Source organism: Lygodium microphyllum, chromosome 2 (genome assembly GCF_053477565.2).
Source record: "Lygodium microphyllum isolate KBCC chromosome 2, Lygodium_microphyllum_v1.1.10, whole genome shotgun sequence".
Taxonomy (NCBI): domain Eukaryota; kingdom Viridiplantae; phylum Streptophyta; class Polypodiopsida; order Schizaeales; family Lygodiaceae; genus Lygodium; species Lygodium microphyllum.
In genome coordinates, this window is record NC_141136.1 from 122,269,046 (window position 1) to 122,290,152 (window position 21,107).

A 21,107-nucleotide genomic window follows, 5' to 3' on the forward strand; every position below is an offset into this window, starting at 1 on the left:
CTTAACTTTCTTTGTGATGAAATCTATAATGCGGCAAGCATCCGCAACAATCTTCTTCACCCAAATAGATGACCCAAGTCTTCCATAAGGAGGTCAATACAGTGGGTAGCACATGGGGTCCACACAATGAATGGAAACTCCGCTTTAAGCAAGTATCCCATCCTCCCACAATTGGAGACATTGTCGGTGATAACTAGTACCATGTTGGCCACACCAACCTACATGGTACAACAAAAAGAGAAAGTGGATGAGAATTGAGATTAAGGGTATAGATGAAGTAGAAGAGATATTGGGATAGATAATGAAGTATTAGGATAGATATTCAGATAAGACTCGAGAGATGGAAATTAGATTTAGGAGAGGTAGAAGAATGACTCATGACAACTTACAAGTAATCTAGACTGAAAGATTCTAAAATTTTATAGATTGAAACGAAAAATAAATAATGAACTATAACCTAAAATTTAACTTTTGAATCTTGATTTCTAAGATTACCTCAATAATAGCTTATCGGATATGTGCATTTATGAAAGCCCCCATTGTTCTTCATGCTCTTTGCCCCGCATCCATGGCCCGCAACAAAAAGATACCAAGAGGTGAAGAAACAAGGATGTTGCTGATACCTTGTTTCTTTCTATAAGTCCATCCATCAAAAGGTATGGTGCAACCATACTTTGCCCATCCGGCACACACCAACTCGAGAGATTTATTAATTCTCTCCCTCTCTTCATCAAGCTTCTTGGTCCGCATGTCATTGTAGGTGACACCATACCACCCCTCACATGGACCGCAGCAATGGCTTTGACAATTTTTTTCCATCTATCCACTCCAAGCAAATGAAATGGGAGATTGCACTCAATGATAATGCCTACAATTTCTATCTCCACATTCTTTTGCCGCTCTTTGAGGAAAGACAAAGGACCAAAAATACCACCTATAGCTTCTTGTAGTGCAACTTGGCTACATGGCCTTTTGCTTCCAACAATGGCGACGGAGCACCAAGCCATTGAGACACATGGACTACAATTAGAAGTTTCAAAAGTATCCACTCCCATGTCAGGGGTAACCACCTCCTCTTAAGCCTTTGCCATGCTTGATGCATAGCAGCAAACAAATGTGTTTCTTTGAGTTTCAAACTTACGAAATGTTTCTTAAAGTAAGAAACGTTTCTAACAAAAACTATTAGACAATATTAAACATGATCATGATGATGAGTAATGACTTATGAGGACTCGAGATTTTGGATAACAGGCTTACTTTAATGGGATTTTGTTTAGTTATTAGACTCTGTCAATCTAGTATCTAGATTCTATTCTTGTCTTGAGAGTTGATTATTATACCACTTTAGTCTCATTTATGAGTTATTTATGATATAATATGATTGATTCTAGATTTTGATATTTTGTCAGTCTGTTTTGCAATGAGAATCATGATGTTGCAACTTGACTCCATCCATATTGTACAACAGCTATTTACATGTTTATTTCAATTTTCTTTGTGTGATATGTATAAATTATAATATTTGAGGTCTGAATCATAGTATAGCTTGTCTAAAGACTAACTTTGGCATAAGTCAATAATGGATCATGGATATGTAATGTATTATTCTCAATTGACTCTCATGTATTATCACGCAAGCTTGATTGGCCTTTCTTTGATTAAGAGAGCGTTTCAAAGAGGTTTAAAACCTCTTTCCCTAGTTAAAACTATTTTTAAATCCCTACTTAAAAAAACATGTATTTCTTATTTTACCCCCTCATGAAAGAAACTTACGAAACGCGTTTCTAACGTTTCATTTCTAAACGTTTTTAATGTTTATAGCTATTATGGCTCGATGACACATGACCACTTTGATTAGAGAGAAGAGAATACTTGTTCATAATTTTGTCCGCCATGGATAAGGAATTTGAGAACATGGGCCGCATTGACCAACCACCTTGGTCAAATGGATAAAGAACCTTGTCGCACTACTTTTCATCGTCTTTCCACAAAACTTGCAAGCCCAATAGTAGCAATTTCACTTGCATGTGATCTTCTCAAGATTTGTGGTGAAGAGACGAAAAGCTTCATGGAGAGGCATAGTGAAATCCGTCTATGACTCACATAAAGCGGTAGTTCCTTCAATTAATACCTGGTCTTTTCTCACACACACACAAACACAGAGACCTCACTCCCTCGCTCAACACCAGATTGGCCCCAAAGACCGGTGCCACTCTCGGTATTTCTTTATCAATTAAAAGATGGAAAGTTACAAAAATGAAATGTTCCAAAATACATAACCTCAGAACCGTTGGTTTTCATCTTTTCTGAGTAAATCCCAACTGCATAAGGACAATACAGCATGACCAGAACAACATCCCTTTTAGGAAAGCATTTTCTATAACCATAACTCAATGATTCATGTGCAGAGTTGCAGTCTACAAATCTCTAAATTCACAGTTATTACTGTCCAGCATGTCCACAACAACATCCCTTTTATGAAGGCATTTTCTGTGACCAAAACTCAATGATTCATGTGCAGAATTGCAGTCTGCAAATCTCTGAATTCACTGTTCTTACTGTCCAGCATGTCCAGAACAGCACTAAATCAGAGCTGAAAAACCCTGTTCTTGTGTGGCATGGTCATTAGTACCTTTAGTTCCTGTTACTTCCTGCATTGGAGAAGCCAACAACTGCTCCTAAACCTGGACAGTGAGGCTCTTGCCTCAGCAGAAGTGCAAAGAAAACACAGAACTGTATCTTCAATGTAATCAGCCCATCATGCAAAGCATTTCCTCTACAAATAGAGAGAGAGTTGACCAGAGGGAGCAAGCTCTACCTCCGTACATGAGCCAGAGACAAAAAACTACTCTCCATAGCTAATGAAACTGCAACAATCTGCCCTCAGCTCCTCAAAACTTCCTTCTCCAATCTGCCCCTTATGCCTATTACGTTTTTTTAAAAATGCTCTCTCTCTCTCTCTCTCTCTCTCTCTCTCTCTCTCTCTCTCTCTCTCTCTTTTTTGGGAATTTGTGCCACATGGCATACATGTACAATTTTCCCGTTTAAACCTTTCGGTCTACAATACTCCATGATCAGTGCAAAATTTGACCTCCGCACAGACCAGAGAATTAATCCTCGTGCAAAAACGAAAATAATGACGGGAACACATTCTGAAGTCCAACAATTGTAACTCCCTAAATTTTAGGAATGGTGACCCTGTGAGAGTGCGCAACGGAAGAAGAAACACGAACACAGAGGGAGAGAGAGAGAGAGAGAGAGAGAGAGAGAGAAAGCAAAAAATGAAGGAAGAAAATCTGCACTGACTGTTATGAATGCTGAATACAAAACTGTGGACTGATCAGTCCCTGCACGTAGCCCAAAGTGTCAGTGAGGCAGATCAGGCTGATGATGACGGCAGCACCGAAGACGGAGGAAGATGACGGAGTTGGAGTGTGCACCTGCCAAAGGAGAAGGAAAGATGATAATACAACTGACTACCAAGTGGGAAATTGCTATAAATAGCCAAAAAACCCAAAAATTGGCCGACTCGAAATTTGAGGCCATAAATATATCCGACCAGCATTTAATGCTGATCCGACCGGCATTTAATGCTGGTAAAAATGCCAGGAATGCTGAGAAAAATCCCGGAAAGGGTGTACAATGTCCGGCAGGTGAGGCAAGCTGAAGAATGCAGAAACTGCCACGGGAAATACACATAAAATCCCGACTGGAGGAGAAAATGCACTGAAATGCAATAAACTGAGTGCTCTATAATGAGCTACCTCCTCCGTCAAAACAAGTGATAGACAAGTCAGAGCTCCTAAAGTCCTCGTCTGACTCAGACTGAGGCTCGCAGGCAGGAGATGACAAGGCATGACAAACATGACTGCTAACACCCCCTCTCAGATCCTGGATGTGGCGGAAGGCCAAGGGAGAAACGGATCCTGGGGTGGCAAGAGGAATGCCAAGGTTGATGAAGTCCATCGATGAAAATTGCCGATGAAGAAACTCCTCGCAATCCTGGGAAGGCCCCTCTAACATAGTAGGGGCCAAGAAATCCACAGCCGCATCACCGAGATCGTCCCCCTCTGAAAGGGATGGGGGATACGAGGGAACCACCGGAGGAGAGGGTGGGGGATGGGAAAGAACCTGTGGAAAAGAGGGTGCAAAAGTGGAAACGGGTGTAGCAATAGATAACTGCCTTGGAGGTCCCTGCATAAGAGAAGGGGAATGGAGCCTATAAAGCCCGCTCTCCTGCCAACCTGTCGCAATAACAGCCCCTGTAGAAGAATCCTCAATACAAACGGCCTGCTCGGTGAAGACAACCCGGGTACCAAGCCTAGTAAGGCCATAGACTGAGAGGAGTTAAAAGCCCAAGTCAGGAACATAAAGAGCCTGGGAAAGGGAGCTCGACGCGCAGTCGGGAAATAAAGGCAAAGTGCCAACACCACAAATAGGCACAGAAACAATGTCACCAACAGTGACTGAACCCTCAGAAGGGCTGTTTTTCTTTGAATCCAACCGTGATTAGTTGTCCAAATAATCCAAATTGAGCTCAAAGTATGATGTTATGGCAGGCCCCAAATTGAGCACCTATGGCTCCTCAAACCACAACTCCTATTAAACTTAAATAGAGAGCTTAGTAAGGAGATTAGTAGCTCTTTCCAATCTAGATAGCAAGCACAAATATCGCAAAAGAAGCTCAAACCTTCGACCTCATGACAAAGTTTCACTCTTGGGGATTCTCGCTCCAAGCATGAGCTCCCACTCATGTAGTTGTGATACCACTTAAAAGGGAAGCAATGGTGTGATGAGGAGTCAAAGCTATGGAGTGCAAGAGGGGAGAGAGAAGACTCACAAGCATTAGTGTGTACTTGTATAAGGAGTGCCTACCCAATGATTAGCTAGTGGCCCTTATCCTAACCACCTCCCACACCTAGATCCTGCAACAAATCACCTCGGGGAATCATATGACTAGAAGCTCCACTATCAACCAGCCAAGGTCTCTCAGAAGATGAGGCAACCACTGAAGAAGGCTTCTCCAAGTCAACAATATGAAGGAACACTGACTCATGGGTAACTGCTGGAGTAGAGGTAGAAGGCTCAGATGTTTTAGCTCCATCCTTCGCTCCTGGACGAAGGTGAGGGTACTTCTTCCAACATTTCTCCTTTGGATGTGTCCCCTTCCCACAGTATGGACATTTAGGCTTCTCCGAGTCGGAGTCAAAACCTGACGAACTCTCCTGTCTTTTAGCCTGTGACTTCCCTTTCTTTTGTTTCCCCCCTCTGGACCTTGCAACAAAAGCTTTGATGGAGGTGGATCCACTGGCTACCTCTTTGGCGCGCTCGTCATGCTCCAAAACAAGCGGGGCAAGCTCCTCCCATAGAAGCTTCTCACGGATCCTCAATGTAAGAAGGCTGGTGTAGAAGACATCAAAACGGGAAGATGGCAGCTGAGTCAAAAGAATCATGGCCATATCCTTGGAAAAGATCATCCTGTCAAGGGACGCAAGCTCATCCCTCGTGTCCTCCAACCTGTTGATATGATCCTTCATGGAAGAAGAATCATCAACAACGAGCATCCGTAATTTCTTCTCGAGAGTAATCCGATGGGCAAAAGTCTTCTGATGGTACAAAGAAGCAAGCTTTGTCCACACTTCCGCTGCTTTCCGCAACCTGCGCACATGCACTAGGACAGAATCCTGTAAGCTCATAAAGAGGAAAGATCGAGCTCGTGAGTTGAGCCGATCCCATAATGATTCATCAATGATCTAACGGTGGGATCCTCCACTGGACGGGAAATAGGGTGGGTAACAAACTCCCAAAGATCAAAGGTATCAAGGATACACTCCACCTTACACGACCAAAGCGAGTAGTTGGAACCATCAAGCCGGTCTTCTTTGGGCAAAGAAGGGAGTACAAGCACCTGTATAGAGGGTGCCATGGAAGGCATATGAAGGCCAGCAGAACGAGCCTTCTGTGAAACATGGAGACAATGGGGAATAGAGGGATCTTAGTCAAATGGGCTAGGTGACCTCTGGTCGTCGCGTAAACTAGCACGAAAGTCTCTCGGTCTCTCAGAGGAAGGAATAGAGACCTCATCCTCTGAATCAGTAAAGAACTGGTGATAAGACATCTTCGAATAGATCTGCAATCACCAAACAATCTGCAACCAACAGACAATCAAGATGGAGCCGCCTATGTCAGAAAAGACCCAAAGGATGCTGTTGCCTGCAAGAGGAGAGAGAAAATGCTGCCGCCTGGAGAAAAAAACCGTCACCTATCCTCCAGATGATGATGCCTTCTCCTCTACTAATGTTGACCACCTCCTGTTGGCTGCGTTTGATGCAAACGCAGGCTGCAAACACCTAGAAAACTGTCGCCTACTCCTGATGCTGCAAAACAACAAAACACACGTATGGAAGGCTGCATTTCAGCTTGGACAGCACCGCCAAGAGCTGGAAAGGAGGGAAGAAAGGCTGCACTTGATGGTGTCCTCCTCTATAATGGAAGCTCTCCTCTGTGCTCTCAGTTAGGCGATGATACCATGTGAGAGTGCGCAACGGAAGAAGAAACACGAATACAGAGGGAGAGAGAGAGAGAGAGAGAAAGCAGAAAATGAAGGAAGAAAATCTGCACTAACTGTAATGAATGCTGAATACAAAACTGTAGACTGATCATTCCCTGCACGCAGCCCGAAGCGTCAGTGAGGGCACCAGATCAGGCTGATGATGACGGCAGCACCGAAGACGCAGGAAGATGACGGAGTCGGAGTGTGCACCTGCCAAAGAAGGAGGGAAAATGATAATACAACTGATTGGCAAGTGGGAAATGGCTATAAATAGCCAAAAAACCCAAAAACTGGCCGACCTGAAATTTGAGGCCATAAATATGTCCAATGTCCGACCAGCATTTAATGCAGGTAAAAATGCCAGGAATGCTGAGAAAAATCCCGGAAAGGATGGACAATGTCCGGCAGGTGAGGCAGGCTGAAGAATGCAGAAACTGCCCTGGGAAATGCACATAAAATCCCAATTGCAAGAGAAAACGCACTGAAATGCAATAAACTGAGTGCTCTATAATGAGCTACCTACTCCGTCAAAACAAGTGATAGACAAGTAAGAGCTCCTAAAGTCCTCGTCTGACTCAGATTGAGGCTCACAAGCAGGAGATGACAAGGCATGACAAGCATGACTGCTAACAGACCCCTGCATTCCTCAAGTTGTTCTGAGCAACTTTTATCGTTGCAACCACATCAAAAAGTGTAATGTGGCTCAGTTACAATGAATTTTAATCCATGAGCAGTCTCACATATGCATCCTTTGTCTTGGCCAGGCTCATTGTCCTGCACCATCTGTAGTGGCTAAGCACACAGTCCCAAACCACTAGCATTCTATTCTTCAGTGCCCATTCAATACGGAACCGGTCCTAAGGCTCAGACAAACCATTAGTCCAATTTGTCCCAATGGCTGCTCCTTCTTGCCATGCAAAGATCCTGGTTTATTCGAAGAGAACTTTGGGGGTAAAAAGCAACAGCGACTAAAGAAAAAAAAAAATTATATAAGTAAATAAGGAAAGCAACTGCAAATTGTATCACCACCTAGTGACATACACCCCTCCTGAAAGAAGCAAGCGATATCGATTGCATGCCACACATGCTAACGGATGACACAGGACGATAACAACATTCTCCATGTTATAAGTGTCATCGCATATATCACTTACTAACAAATGACACGGGGCCATGGTAGAAATTTCCCCACTACCATTTGTGTCATTGCAAGTTCAAGTCTCACATAGGTGGAGGATCACATCCTGTATCCAACTATGATTACTAGGAGCCTTTCTAATATACATGTTTCCGGATGCAACACAGGGCAATAGCACATATCTTCGAACTATTAGTGTCACAACATGTATATTCATTCAACTGAAGTGTAATAAATACAACTTCAAAGCACTGAGATTTCATTCAATGATACACATGTTAATGTTAAGTGTAAACCATACATTGTGCATTATTCAATGAGATGCAGTATTCAACTGTACAATAGAAAATGTACATTGCTTCAAAAAGCATTCTAAGTCACTGTAGATTCTAGTAAGAAAGCTTCTCGGTAAAGTTGCAATAACTAAGGCGAATCTACCAATTCAACCTCTTCCATCCATTTGGCATCCATTGGTGAATAGTTCTTGAAATTCACCAAAAATCTTCTTATAACTCTATCTTTCACTTTCCTATCCTTATGTGCCAGGATCTGCTCAAGAACTAAAATCTCATCTAATTCCTCTACTTTAGGCTGTACCTCTTGAACCATATCTTCTGGGACTTCACCAATAAAAGGCCTCAATATGCTCACATGGAATGCATTATGAATTTTCCAATTTTCTGGCAATTTTAGCCTATATGCCACATCATTGATCTTCTCTAAGACTTGAAAAGGGCCACAGTAACGCATACTCAGCTTTGGAAACAAACGTTCCTTGCCCTTCTGTTTTCTCAAACGTGCCTTTTCAAAACGCAATAAGACCCAACCATCATTTTTGAACAAGAGTTCCCGACAATGACTATCAGTAGCTCTTTTCTGTTTAGCTTTGTGACTTTTCTAAGGTATACTTGACCTTTTTATATGCTTCTTCCCAACCTTTTACATAACGATTTGCTTCAAAAATGTTATCTTTTGTCTACAAAATGGGAGGCAATTTCTTTCCACCTTGCACAATCTATCCCCTGGCCAAATTCATAGAGACCAAATTCATAGAAAATTCATAGAGACCAAATGTCGTTCTAAAAGCAGTCTTATGGATATCCTCTAGCCAAATTCTGATCTGATGGCATCCACTTTTTAAATCTATCTTGCTAAACATTCCTGCTCCCTGTAATCGATCAAGAATGTCATCTATCCTCGGAATACCTATTCTTGATCGTGTTTTTATTCAAGGCTCTATAGTCAATACACATTCCCCAAGAGCCGTCCTTTTTCTGAACTAGCAACACAGGTGAACAAAACGGAGAACTACTAGGATGAATTAGTCCTTTCTCTAAAAGCTCATTAACATGTGTCATAAACTCTTTCTGCTGCGCTGCACTTACCCTGTACGGTGGCCTATTGACCAACCACCTTGGTCAAATGAATAAAGAACCGTGTCGCACTACTCATCGTCTTCCCACAAAACTTGCAAGCCCAATAGTAGCAATTTGACTTGCATGTGGTCTTCTCAAGATTTGTGGTGAAGAGACGAAAAGCTTCATGGAGAGGCATAGTGAAACCCGTCTATGACTCACATAAAGCGGTAGTTCCTTCAATTAATACCTGGTCTTTTCTCACACACACACAAACACAGAGACCTCACTCCCTCGCTCAACACCAAATTGGCCCCAAAGACCGGTGCCCCTCTCGGTATTTCTTTATCAATTAAAAGGCCCCTACCAACATCTCCAAATTCGGTCACATTGCCGCCATATCCCAGTTCGGGAATATTAACGTGATTCTCTTTCAATAAGCAGCGTGTGTGTTGCGCCCTTGACACAGGATTACCCCATCTCTTAGGATCAACTAACCCATGTCCAATTGTTGTTCACATGGAACCTTTCTCCACCATTTGTTGAGCTAAAATATGCATTATACGCTGAATTAGCCTCTTGAACAACCCAAAAAAATGCTTGATTAATGAAAACCCTAAAATAGGGATTGGTTTGAGAGAGTTTAAAACAAGAAGAGGTTCAAGGTCCCAAAACTTTCTATAAATAGATAGGCTGTCCTCCATTCAGCCAATCTGGTTTTTGCAAGTTTCAAGCCCTCTAGCTTCTCTAGCCACACGCCATTCGTGGAAAATATCTCAGCCTAGGCAGCCCAACATTCTCTACATCCATCCAGCACATGTTTCTATCCTTGATAGCACAGTCTATAAAACCAGTCTTCCTTCCGTGGATGGGTGGCAAATCCCTGATTACAACTTAATTACAGCAACAAATAATAAATGCAAATCCAAAAATACAAATTTACCTACTGATCTTGGACAATGCACACCGAATTGGCCCCAAAATTGGCGCCCCTTTCAGTATTTCTTTAGCTTTATTGAAGAAAAAGTTGATTTACAATGGGATTCTCCCGATCCCCTTCGCAATCCAAACTCCCCTTGTCGCCCAAAGTGACCAGCAAGTCTTCAAACTGTTTTGCCCATTGATTCGAGCACTTAATTGGCCTTCACCCACTTCATAAATGATGGAAATGCCCCAAATTCAATGGCCAGCTAGTCCTCCACCTGAATTTAGCTGAAATTCACCTTCAGCCTTGAAGAATCTAAGTCTTTGAGCTTCCAATTTCTGGCACGCTTCTCGAGGCTGCTGCTAAACCCTAATTTTTGCTGTAAATTAGGGTTTACAGCAGAGAAATTTGCAATTTCTCAGCCTCCAAGGGTCCAAATGTTGAGATCTTCGGAGCAAAGCTGTGAAATGGCTGGGAGATGAGAGAGAAAGCTGTAGAGGGAGAAAATTCAGAGTTTTGCCGCGAAGAATGTCTGAAAATCGGTCAAATGCAGCTGCTGCCCTGCCACAACCACCTGTAGATGTTGTCACTTGCTATTGTTTGGTCTTCTCCTACCCTTGACTACCTCAAAAGGTCCTCCAATGGCTACAAATCAAACCAATAGCATCTCCTCCCTCTCTCTTGCAAGTTGAATACACTAAAAATGCCTCTCTCCAGCTTCTAAAGACGTTTTCCAATCTTGCATGGGCCTTTTTGACAAGTGGCAACCTTCCCAAATGGTTTTTCCAGCATTATTCCTAATTAAATATTGATTTTCAATCTTGAAATACTGAAATTTAATCTAATAATTATTTCAATGCCCTAAAAAATAATCTGACTGGCCAATAATTAAATTGGCTAGGCATCTTCCATTCTCGAGTGTCTCTGCGCCATGTTTGACCATCAGATTGGCGTTAGGTACCATTAAACAACACTTCTCTAGTGTCACCAACTGACACTTATGGCCAAATGAATGACCTAGGCCAACAACTGGCACCAGATATCACCAAGTACGTGTGCAGCATAACTTATAGCAACTTTTGCCTTTGATATCCCAGATTTCCTTGGGTCTCAAGCTCACAACTTTACTCTAATCCCAATTACACCTCACATGTGCAACATTTACTTAACCATGTGATTAAAAATTAATCCACATGTTAGGTGAGGTTTCAAAAATACATGTCCTCATGACAGTCTACACCATCTACTGATGTTGTCCAGCCCCGACTTGTTATTGATCACTCACCTTGCTGCCACCACCTGCCACATCCTTGCAACTGCTGCGTTTACACCTACTAGCTGCTGCCCTACCCCTCTCGACTACCAAATTTGCTGCATTTTGGACCGCTGGCTGCCATACAACCTGTCATGTCATTTGTTGCTGCTGCATTGACAGTTTTCCCCTCTCCTCTATACCTCCAACACTGATCTAGCACATCATCTGCTGCGTTTGCTGCTATCTGACATCTTGGAGGCTGCCTTGTTGCATTTCCAAATCCGACAAGGGTATGATTACTCTCTAGCTCATTATCTCTGCCTTGGTTCTTGAGACACAAGAGTTCAAGGTACAGTTTTCATTCTTTGTACCGTTTGTATATTACATGAGCATCGTATTATATTTACTCATTCGTTCGGATCTTCATAATGTTCATTGTCTTTGAGTTACCCTAACCCTAACTGTGTTCAATTGAGTTTATGCTTTGTCAAACGCTTCCATTTATGTTTTTCCGTTAGGGTATTTCTTAACATGGTATCAAAGCTAGGATCTCTCTAAAGAAACCTCGGCCCTTGATTTGAAAGCCCTTCATAAGAAGCAGGAACAACAAGAGGGCAAGGTGACTTTCAACACATCTTCACCATATTATCGTGATGCTCCCGAGCCTAGCACATCGAGACACGAGAGAGAGTGTGCCTCATAGCTTGCTCCTCCAACTTCCACCATGGCCAGAAAGTCTTTGGACTACCATGGAGTTTGTCGACCATACGAGATCTCACGAGTGAAATTAGGAATACAATGTCATCCTCATGTATCAAGCTCAACAACAAATTGAAGGTAAATTTGAGTTTTTCCCTTTGATTCCGGTGCACCGATCTAATGATTTTGCAAGGAGGACGGAAGTTCCACAAAGGACTGGCCATCCTAATGTAGCCACTAGCATGGATTACAAACCCTTTTCCTCTCTACCATCATCATCTCCATCTCTACCTCTTTCATCTTTTTCATACACATCTCCACCTTCTTTCACTCCTATGTCAAGTACACAAATCAATACTTCTCAATCTTTTGAAATTACATCCTCTTTTTGCAAGATATTGATAATGCTGATGAAGGAACTCTTTGTTGTGCTAAGAATTGCTCTTAGCCACTTAAACAGCCCCAAAACATGCTTATTTTAGGTTTATTTTTGCCAAAACCCTAAAACGGGAAGCGGATCGAGAGAGTTAAGTGGGAGAGGATCTAGAACCCTAATTTTCTATAAATTGGCAACCAACCCTCCACTCTTCCCTGAATCTCGTTTTTGCAGGTTTCAAGTGTTACCAACTAGCTGCCCACACCCCGGTCACGGAGGACATCTCAGCCCTTGCTGTCCATCACTGTTCCCTACAGTCTGGCGCCTGTTTCCAGCCCTCCACACGCTGATTGTTGCTGCTTTTGCCTGGCGACTTGACTAATGATCATCTACACTACTGTCGTACAGCCTGCCACGTCAGCAAACTACTGCGTTTGCAGACTCCAGCTGCCGCCCTAACAGTTTTCTCTCTCATATTGCAATCGCTGCAGTTTTTCTCTCGCTTGTCAGCTGTCGTCTGCAGTTTTCTCTCCTCACAGCTACGTTTTTAGTCTTTCTCTCTCCTACAAGTTGTCCCACCTGCGATTTTTAGTCTTTCTCTCACCTGCTACCTGCGTTTTTAGTTTTTCTCTCTCCTCACTACTGTCAGCATCAAATCCAGCTTCTCACTGCTACGTTTACTGGTGTTCAACATCCAGAGATTGCCTTGCTACGATTCCGGATCCATTCGCAGTACGACACACTCTCCTGCTCATTACCCTTGCCCTGATCCTTGAGATACAGGAATTCGAGGTATAGTATTCATTCACTGCATAGTGTGTTTGCTGCATGAGCATCGTATTATTAGTAGTCATATCATTTCATTTATTCACTGTGTTCATTGTCTCTGAGTTACCCTAACTTTGTTCTTTTACCAGTCTTTGCTTTGTCGTACAGTTTCTGTTTATGCTTGTGTTATGGTATTTTCTTTACATGGTATTAGAGCCTGGTACTCTCTGAGAAACCTAGGCCTTTGATCTAAGAGCTCTTCGCAAGAAGCAAGAACAAGAGTAGGTTTAAATGACTTCGAACACATCAACACCGATTCTGTCTCCAAAACAGCCTATGTTGAGAACCAAGCGAGAGTGGGCCGATCAGCTTGCTCCACAAAGTTCCAACATGGTGAAAGACACATCTAAGTACATGGAAGAAAAGATAGGCAAGCTCACCTCTGAAGAATATAAACTGATCATAGCCTATCGACAAAAGAAGATTGAGGAGCTCGACCGAAGGATTGCCCTTCAAGAAAAGCTTCTGAATGAAGGTATGCGTGATTTTCAATCTTCAGATGTTGTGCATAAGTCTGATGATATTGCAACGCCGTCGAGACCTCCATCAGGGATAGACCCCCCTCTTGGAGAGCAAGATCCAAAGTATTTTCCATTTTTTCAGACTCTTCCGTCCTCTCTGGTGCAAGGTACTTTTGATTCATCTTTTATGCCTTCTTCTTTTACCTCTTCTATTTTGCAATATACTGGTAGAGATCATGTGGAAGAAAGAGTCTAGTCTGTTGACTACGGAAAAGGTCCTCTTAAGGACCAATTCTTGTATGTTAACACACGTCGTGGGGATTATAAGAAAAATTCAGGTACCTCTCAAGGTGGTTCCATACATAATGTACGGCACGTATAGATACGTACTATACGTTGTTCTGTATGGATAAAAAATTTATGTACGTAAAAATACGTACCTTTGTAAAAAAATAATAAACAAGAGGATATTTTAGGGTGTTTCCCATTGTACATTAAGCATAAAGATATATACATTCCCTACTTAGTACTTATGACCATGTCACATCACAATTGAAACCTTTAAGCATTAAACATTTAATACGTGCATAACACTGAATAGTGAAAACTGAAATTTGAGACTATCAAACTAACATTGAGGAAGTCTACAAGATAAAGAGCCAAAACATAACACAGTACACTGCATCAAACAACGTACAATTGCTAACAAGGAAGTTAGGAGCAATTCACCAAGGTGACAAATGTCAAGTCAAGATGGCTCCTAATAGAGCATACATATATCATAAATAAAAACACCCAACTGAAATATATGAACATTCAAAATTTTTAGATCTGACTGTAGTCACTAGTGCCCACAGTCCACTGCCTAGGCTCTAGCAAAACTCATGATCAGAAGAGGACGATGATGAGGCTGAAGAGAGCATGTCTCATCCGCCACGACATTGCCATCGTCGTCAAACTCTGGCTCTACCATCACAGGGCCTGTAGCCTGGACTGCATCACCTAGATCCTCCTCCTCCTCAGTGTGAATGAGACGAACTGCCTCATTCGCACGTCGCCGAGGAGTCCGAATGGATAGCTTCCCTCTACGAATGCCTTTCCGTCGAGCCCTCTCTGGATTTGCAGCTTGCTCACGTAGTGGAATGCTATAAGCACGTGCGCGTGACCTCGTCACACGCCTATCCACCTCCTCCATCTCTCTATGAAGCATACGCAAAATCTCCTCCTGCTCGTCCCTAATATGCTGGTACTCATCTGTGATCGGATGATTCGGATCAGCCACTAGCTTTATACGTGAGGGATCAGCCTGTTCAAGATGGCAACATAGCATACATTTGTTAACATTGAACAATAATGTAAATTTTAAATATTAATATAGAGATATAATATTTCAAACATGTAAATAGCTACTAGTCCGAACCTGCTTGGGTGTCCCCAAGGCATGGTAGGTGCGCACAAGCCTCATATTGGCCCTGCAATACACTAACTTCTCCAATTGAGAAGTGCTAAGGCGATTCCGGATCTTTGTATGAATCAAAGAATAAGCACTCCAATTGCGCTCACAAGCACCCACTGAGCAATCCTGCATTTGCAGGTGTCATTGGCTTGATAATTGCCATTGCTACACTTGAGAGAGTGAAAGAGAGAGAGAGAGAGCACAGAGAGTGAGTTACCTGTGATAGGATACGTAGAGCCAAATAAGTCAGACGTGGAAGACCTTGCCGACCATAACTCTGCCACCATGTGAGAGGAAGACTAGTAGCCTCTGAATGCAATGCCACAGCCCGTGAAAATGATGGTCCCAAGTTATTCATGAAGCTGCACATCTCTGCATCTATTTGAAGCTGCTCCTCCTCGTCAAAGATACGTGCGATGAACTTGTATTTCAGTTGCATGAGATGCTGCTCATGGAACAAGCCTAGAGTCTTGTAGAAAGGATGGAGTAAAGCAGCCATCCCATGAATGGGACGACTCATAAACTTCCACCGACTCTCTACAAGAGTCAAGATATCATCTTGACTGCAAAAATCAGCAACATCAAAGTTTAGACACATTGCAAGGCCAATGCATGTGTTGTACTATATAGCCTATGCATTAAAATTTAATAATAAGTAAATAGCATATGCGAGCAGCCATAAAGAAGTACAAGAACAAAATCTAGTACTTACCGCTGCTGGGACAAGGCTTGGCATGCTGTGATATGGCTCTTCATCTGCATGAAGAGGTGATAAACCAGACCCAATGTGGAGCCCTCCATGTCCATGACTCGTAGCATCACATACATGGGCTGCAAAGCCACTGTCAAATCCTGCACCTCTGTCCAAAAAGACTCATCTAGGATACGCCTTTGAATGGCTTTGGTCACCTCTTTTTGTGCATGAGACATGTCCCTCCACTTTGGGTCCACAACTGTCTGCAAAAGTGGATCCCTAAGCTTGAAGAGCCTTTGCAACACCAAAAACATGTATGCAAATCTGGTCTTGGAGGGCTGCACCATATCTAGATTACTGTGGCTACGAAAGATGGCTAAAGCCTGATGCTTCTTTTGAAAGAATGTGGTCATCCTAGTAGCATCTGAAACTGTGGGCTGCACCCAAGGTAGTTTGCATATGTCCTCCATAAGCAAGTCTAGACAATGGGCTGCACATGGAGTCCACACAATGTGTGGGAACTCCGCCTTCACCATTTTTCCCGTTGCCTTGCAGTTGGATGCATTATCTGTAACAACTTGGACCACATTCTCTTTACCAATCTCCATGATGGCTGTACGAATATGCCCATAGATAAACTCACCTGTGATCTTCTCTCCTGCCTTCCCTGCATCTACAGCGCGCAAGAAGTAAGTACCAAGACAAGAGGAGACAAGTATATTTATGATGTGCCGCCTGCGTATATCACTCCATCCATCAAAGATGATGGTGCATCCAAACTGCTGCCAGCCAGCTTTCACTGGGACCAATGCCTTATCTATTAAGGCCTTTTGCTCATCAAGTGCAGTGTTGCCCATTTTTTTGTAATCCAGCCCACACCATGAATCTCTAGCACTAGCACCCACTTGGGCAATGGCCCTAACCATCCTCTTCCACTGCTCAGTCCTTAAGACATTGAAACTGATGTTGCACTCAATGAGAGTGCGAGCAATCTCCATCTCAGCCACCTTCTGACGCTCTCTCACCCAAGACTGAGAATGCACACGTGAAGGCAAGGTGGTTTGCCTAGGCACATGCACATCATTAGAGCCTTCCTCCTCCTCCTCCTCCTGCATGACACGAGCTCTCTTCCTACTAGCAGATGGCTGCTCTGAGGCAACGGGCTGGGACACAAAACTCTCCTCTACCTGTGTAGGAGGATCACCAAACTCCCCAATAAGAGCATCGTGCAAGGCGTCTTGTGTTTTCTGGGATCCTTGGACTTTTACTGCTGCCCCCATTGCTGGGAAGTTCTCAGCAATCAACTTCTCTCGGACAGCTTTTGGCACCTTCTTGAACGCGCTACAGTTGTTTGTGCAATTGATGCCCGTCAAATGCTTCACCACAAGCGTAATTGTACTGGTCAATGTGAAATTGCAGAATTTGCATGACCACCTGCGACTACCTGAACCAGCTTGCCCGGGAGTGTTGACGATATGGAGTATATTAGTATACTCCTTCCAATAGGGATTGACTAGTTTCGGCATGATGGCTCCTGGAGCAAGATAAGAGAGAAAAACATCAGTAAATATGTGCGCGCGCGTGCACAAGAATCAACGCGAGCGAGCGTGCGCATGCACGAGAGAGAGAGAGAGAGAGAGAGAAGAGAGTCCATTACGAGAGAGAGAGAGAGAGAGAGAGAGAGGCTCCAGCATGCATGAATGTGAGCCCACAGAGAGAGAGAGAGAGATAGCGCAGAGAGAGAGAGACTGAGAGAGACAAGACGTACCTGGTCTGTGCACACTGGCGCCTCCTGTAGCTCACGTAACCTGCAAACACTGAAACAGTGAACACGTTTGGGGCTTTTGTCTCAATTTGCCCAGGAAAACCCACAAATCCCAAGCGATGCAGAAATCGTTAGGCACATCACGTTTTGGGCCCCAAATTTTACATGAAAAAAATGATCACGTTTTTTATGTTCCATATGTACACGAAACGTACGATCAGTACGTACCGTACGGTAACGATCCGTACGTACGTACTGAACCTACCTCGGTACCTCTTCTTCTACCCTTCCTTTTTTTCCATCTACTTCACATAATCAGAATGAATTTGGTGTTCCTTCCACTTCATTACATGATGCATCATCATCTTCATGTTTCATTTTCAGTCTTTAAATGATAAAAATGAACGAAAATAATCTGCACCTCATACACCTCACTTTCAAAACCCACCCATCCCACCACATTCTTCCGCTGCTTCACCACTTCCATTTACACCATTTACATTTCCATTTCAAACACCTCATATCGCACTACATATCACACCGGGGGGTTATGGAAACATAGACACATCCTTTCGGACCTTATCCTTCCCTCAGCCGGGTGGTGTTCCACCTACCTCATACACACTTTCGGGATCATTGCAGCCTGGGTATCCCACTCAATCTCTCCCAAGTGTGGATCAGTTGCCTCCACAGTTTACCTCCATGGCATTGCCTAGTGGACCTTTTGGTCATCCTACTATGTCCCAGCCTCACTATGGACAAGGCTACCGCGTCCTAGTGTCTCCACCTACACCGGCACCTTATAGAAACATTCATGTTCCAGTGCCCCCGTATCAATCAGCACTCATTGGACACTCACAGCCTCCTTCTGCCTACCCACCTCTTTCCCCTCCCTCTTACTCTTATCATACACACCCACCTCCATCATCTTGCACCACATACCTGACACCTCATGGTTCTAACTCATCTTCTGCCAAGGAATGCATTTAATGACAAGACTCGTTTTAATAGGTCAAATTTTACTACTTGGTCGAATTTAATGAGACATGTCCTTGACTCACAGAACCTATGGGATCTTGTGCACGGGTTGAAACCCCAACCTGATCCCGCATTTGTTCCATACGAGGTCATCCGCTCATGGAAGGCTAGGAATGTCTCCGCTATTGTCGAGCTGATACAAGGCTTATTCCCTGAGTTTCATTCTCAGCTTCAGCATTTTAACTTAGCGTTAGAGCGATGGGCACACTTGACTGACCGCTATGCAGCTCGGGATAGGACCCGTCGTATTAATCTTGACCATGAGCTTCAGCTTTTTAAAATCACTGACCGGGATGACTTGAAAGTCAAGTTGGCTAAGTATCGGCGTCTCCTCGCTGAATTCGCCGCTACAGGGACTCCCACATCCTCTAACGATTATGTCACATTGTTCCTAAATAAACTCCCCAAGAAATACTTCAATTTTGTGGAAGGAATAGTTTCAAAGCCTACCATGTCTACACTCTATGAATTTGAGTGTCAGTTGCTGCATTACGCATGGTTGTTCGCTTAGGGCATCTTGGTTATAACTCATGTTAGGAGTTGTCATGCCGTGAGCTGGTTGAGGGCCTTCCACGCCTGAAGCTAGCTCGAGATGTCTGTAAAGCCTGTCAGCTTGGGAAGCAGCACCGTACCCTATTTTCTCAACAATCTACACATAGAGCTAAGGAGCCTCTTAGATTGATTCACGTTGATCTTTGCGGACCGACATCCACTGCCGCTTTGAACGGCGCGCTATACTTCTTTTTTATAGTGGATGATCATTCTCGATACATGTGGGTGTACTTCCTCAAGCATAAGTCAGATGCTTTCACATATTTTTCTGCTTGGATGCTGCTGGTTCATAACCAACCTAATCGTCGTGTCAGGTGCATGAGGAGTAATAGCGGTGGTGAGTTTATCTCCCACGAGTTTTCCGAGTTTCTACACAAGCATGGCATTTATCGCCAGCTCACCTCTACTAAATCCCCCTCTTAGAATGGAGTCGTAAAACGTAGGAATCGCACAGTCATGGAAATGGCATGCTCTATGTTATTCGCAGCAGAGCTTCCTGAGCACCTTTGGGTCGAGGTTGTTAACACTTCGGTGTACATCCTCAACAGGTGCCCGACTGCAGCTCTTCCTCAGAAGACCCCGTATGAGGCATTTTTTGGTTCTCAGCCTGTTATTTCCCATTTCAGAGTCTTCGGGTGCCCTGCGTACACACACATGCCCGATGACAAGATAGGTAAGCTTACTCCCCAAGCTGATCTCCTTATTTTTGTGGGATATTCCTCTGAAGCGAAAGCCTATCGTTTGTTCAATCCTCGAACAAACAAGGTGATCGTTAGGCGAGATGTTGTTTTTGACGAGAGGGATACCCTAGGACAGCCCTCCGATGCACATACCTATCGTTCTGTTGTAGAAAAACTTCTTTGGTTAATTCACACTAGGCCATTTAGCTTACTCAGTTAGCATACTCAGTCAATATTTCACAGCACCTAGGATGTCACATTGGATTGCATGTCTTCGTGTGTTGCGTTATTTGCGGTGTACTTTTTCTTATGGCTTGACATATGGTTCTGTTTTATGTTTGCAGGGGTACACTGATTCTGATTGGGCAGGAGATCCTAACACCCGGCATTCCCATGGCAGCTACCTCTTTACCTTGGGCACGGCTCCCATTTCTTGGTCCAGCCGTAAGCAAGAGACGGTGGTGGCTTCCACGGCCGAGGTTGAGTACCGAGCTCTCTTCAATGGCACCACTGAGGCTATCTATCTAAGGAGTTTACTGGCGGTGCTTCATTTTCCATGTGACTCTCCCCACAGTTGTCTACTGCGACAACCAGAGTATTACTGCCCTTGCGGGCAATCCGATCATCACATCACGGACATGGCATGTGGGAGTCCACTTCCACTTTTCCAGAGAGCAGGTTGAGCTAGGCACTATTCGCCTAGAGTTTGTGCCTTCATCAGATAATTTTGCAGATATCTTGACCAAAGTGGTCAACCGCCTGATTCTTCAGTACCTGCTACCCAGATCGGCTTGGGTACATCCTACCCTACTTCTTCAGCTTGACGGGGAGAGAGTGCTTCCCTCTTACTTTCCCTTCCAGTTTGAGAGGGGGCGGCTTCTACTCTTGATCGTGATAGTGATTATGCTTACAGTTCGTGAGACCCAAGGAAACTCCCAATTATCTCTAAAACTTGGGTGGCAAAATGTACCGAAGAAAAATTGATATTGTCAACATTGTCAAAAGGCTAGCCACTTTGACGACTAGTGTCAACCAAAGGTAAAAGGCACAACACCAAAAGCTAAGACTCAAACCCTTGCCCCTCAGTTGGGTAATCCCCATCAAAGGAAGTAGGGTGGTAGCAACCCTTAGTAGGGACAATCACAAGGCGAGAACCACGCTACCATTGATCAGCCATCACAGTCAACAATGTTCTCAATACCAAAGGTCTTGTTTGACAAGTCTGTAGAGGCTTGCATCGTCTCCATAGAGACATTTGAGGATGTGAGTCTTATCCGCATCTGTGGAGTTGCTTCCTGACGAGGTGACTGCAAAGGCCCACTCGTCACAACC

At 43.7% G+C, this 21,107-nt stretch overlaps 1 protein-coding gene and 1 pseudogene across 1 annotated transcript in view; both read right to left on the reverse strand.

Annotated features, from left to right (window-relative positions):
• IYO (RPAP1-like, carboxy-terminal protein) overlaps positions 1–21,107 on the reverse strand; it is a 95,123-nt gene that overhangs the window by 23,259 nt on the left and 50,757 nt on the right. The gene's annotated exons all lie outside the window — the stretch shown is intronic.
• LOC148040263 (uncharacterized) lies at positions 14,463–17,337 on the reverse strand (annotated as a pseudogene).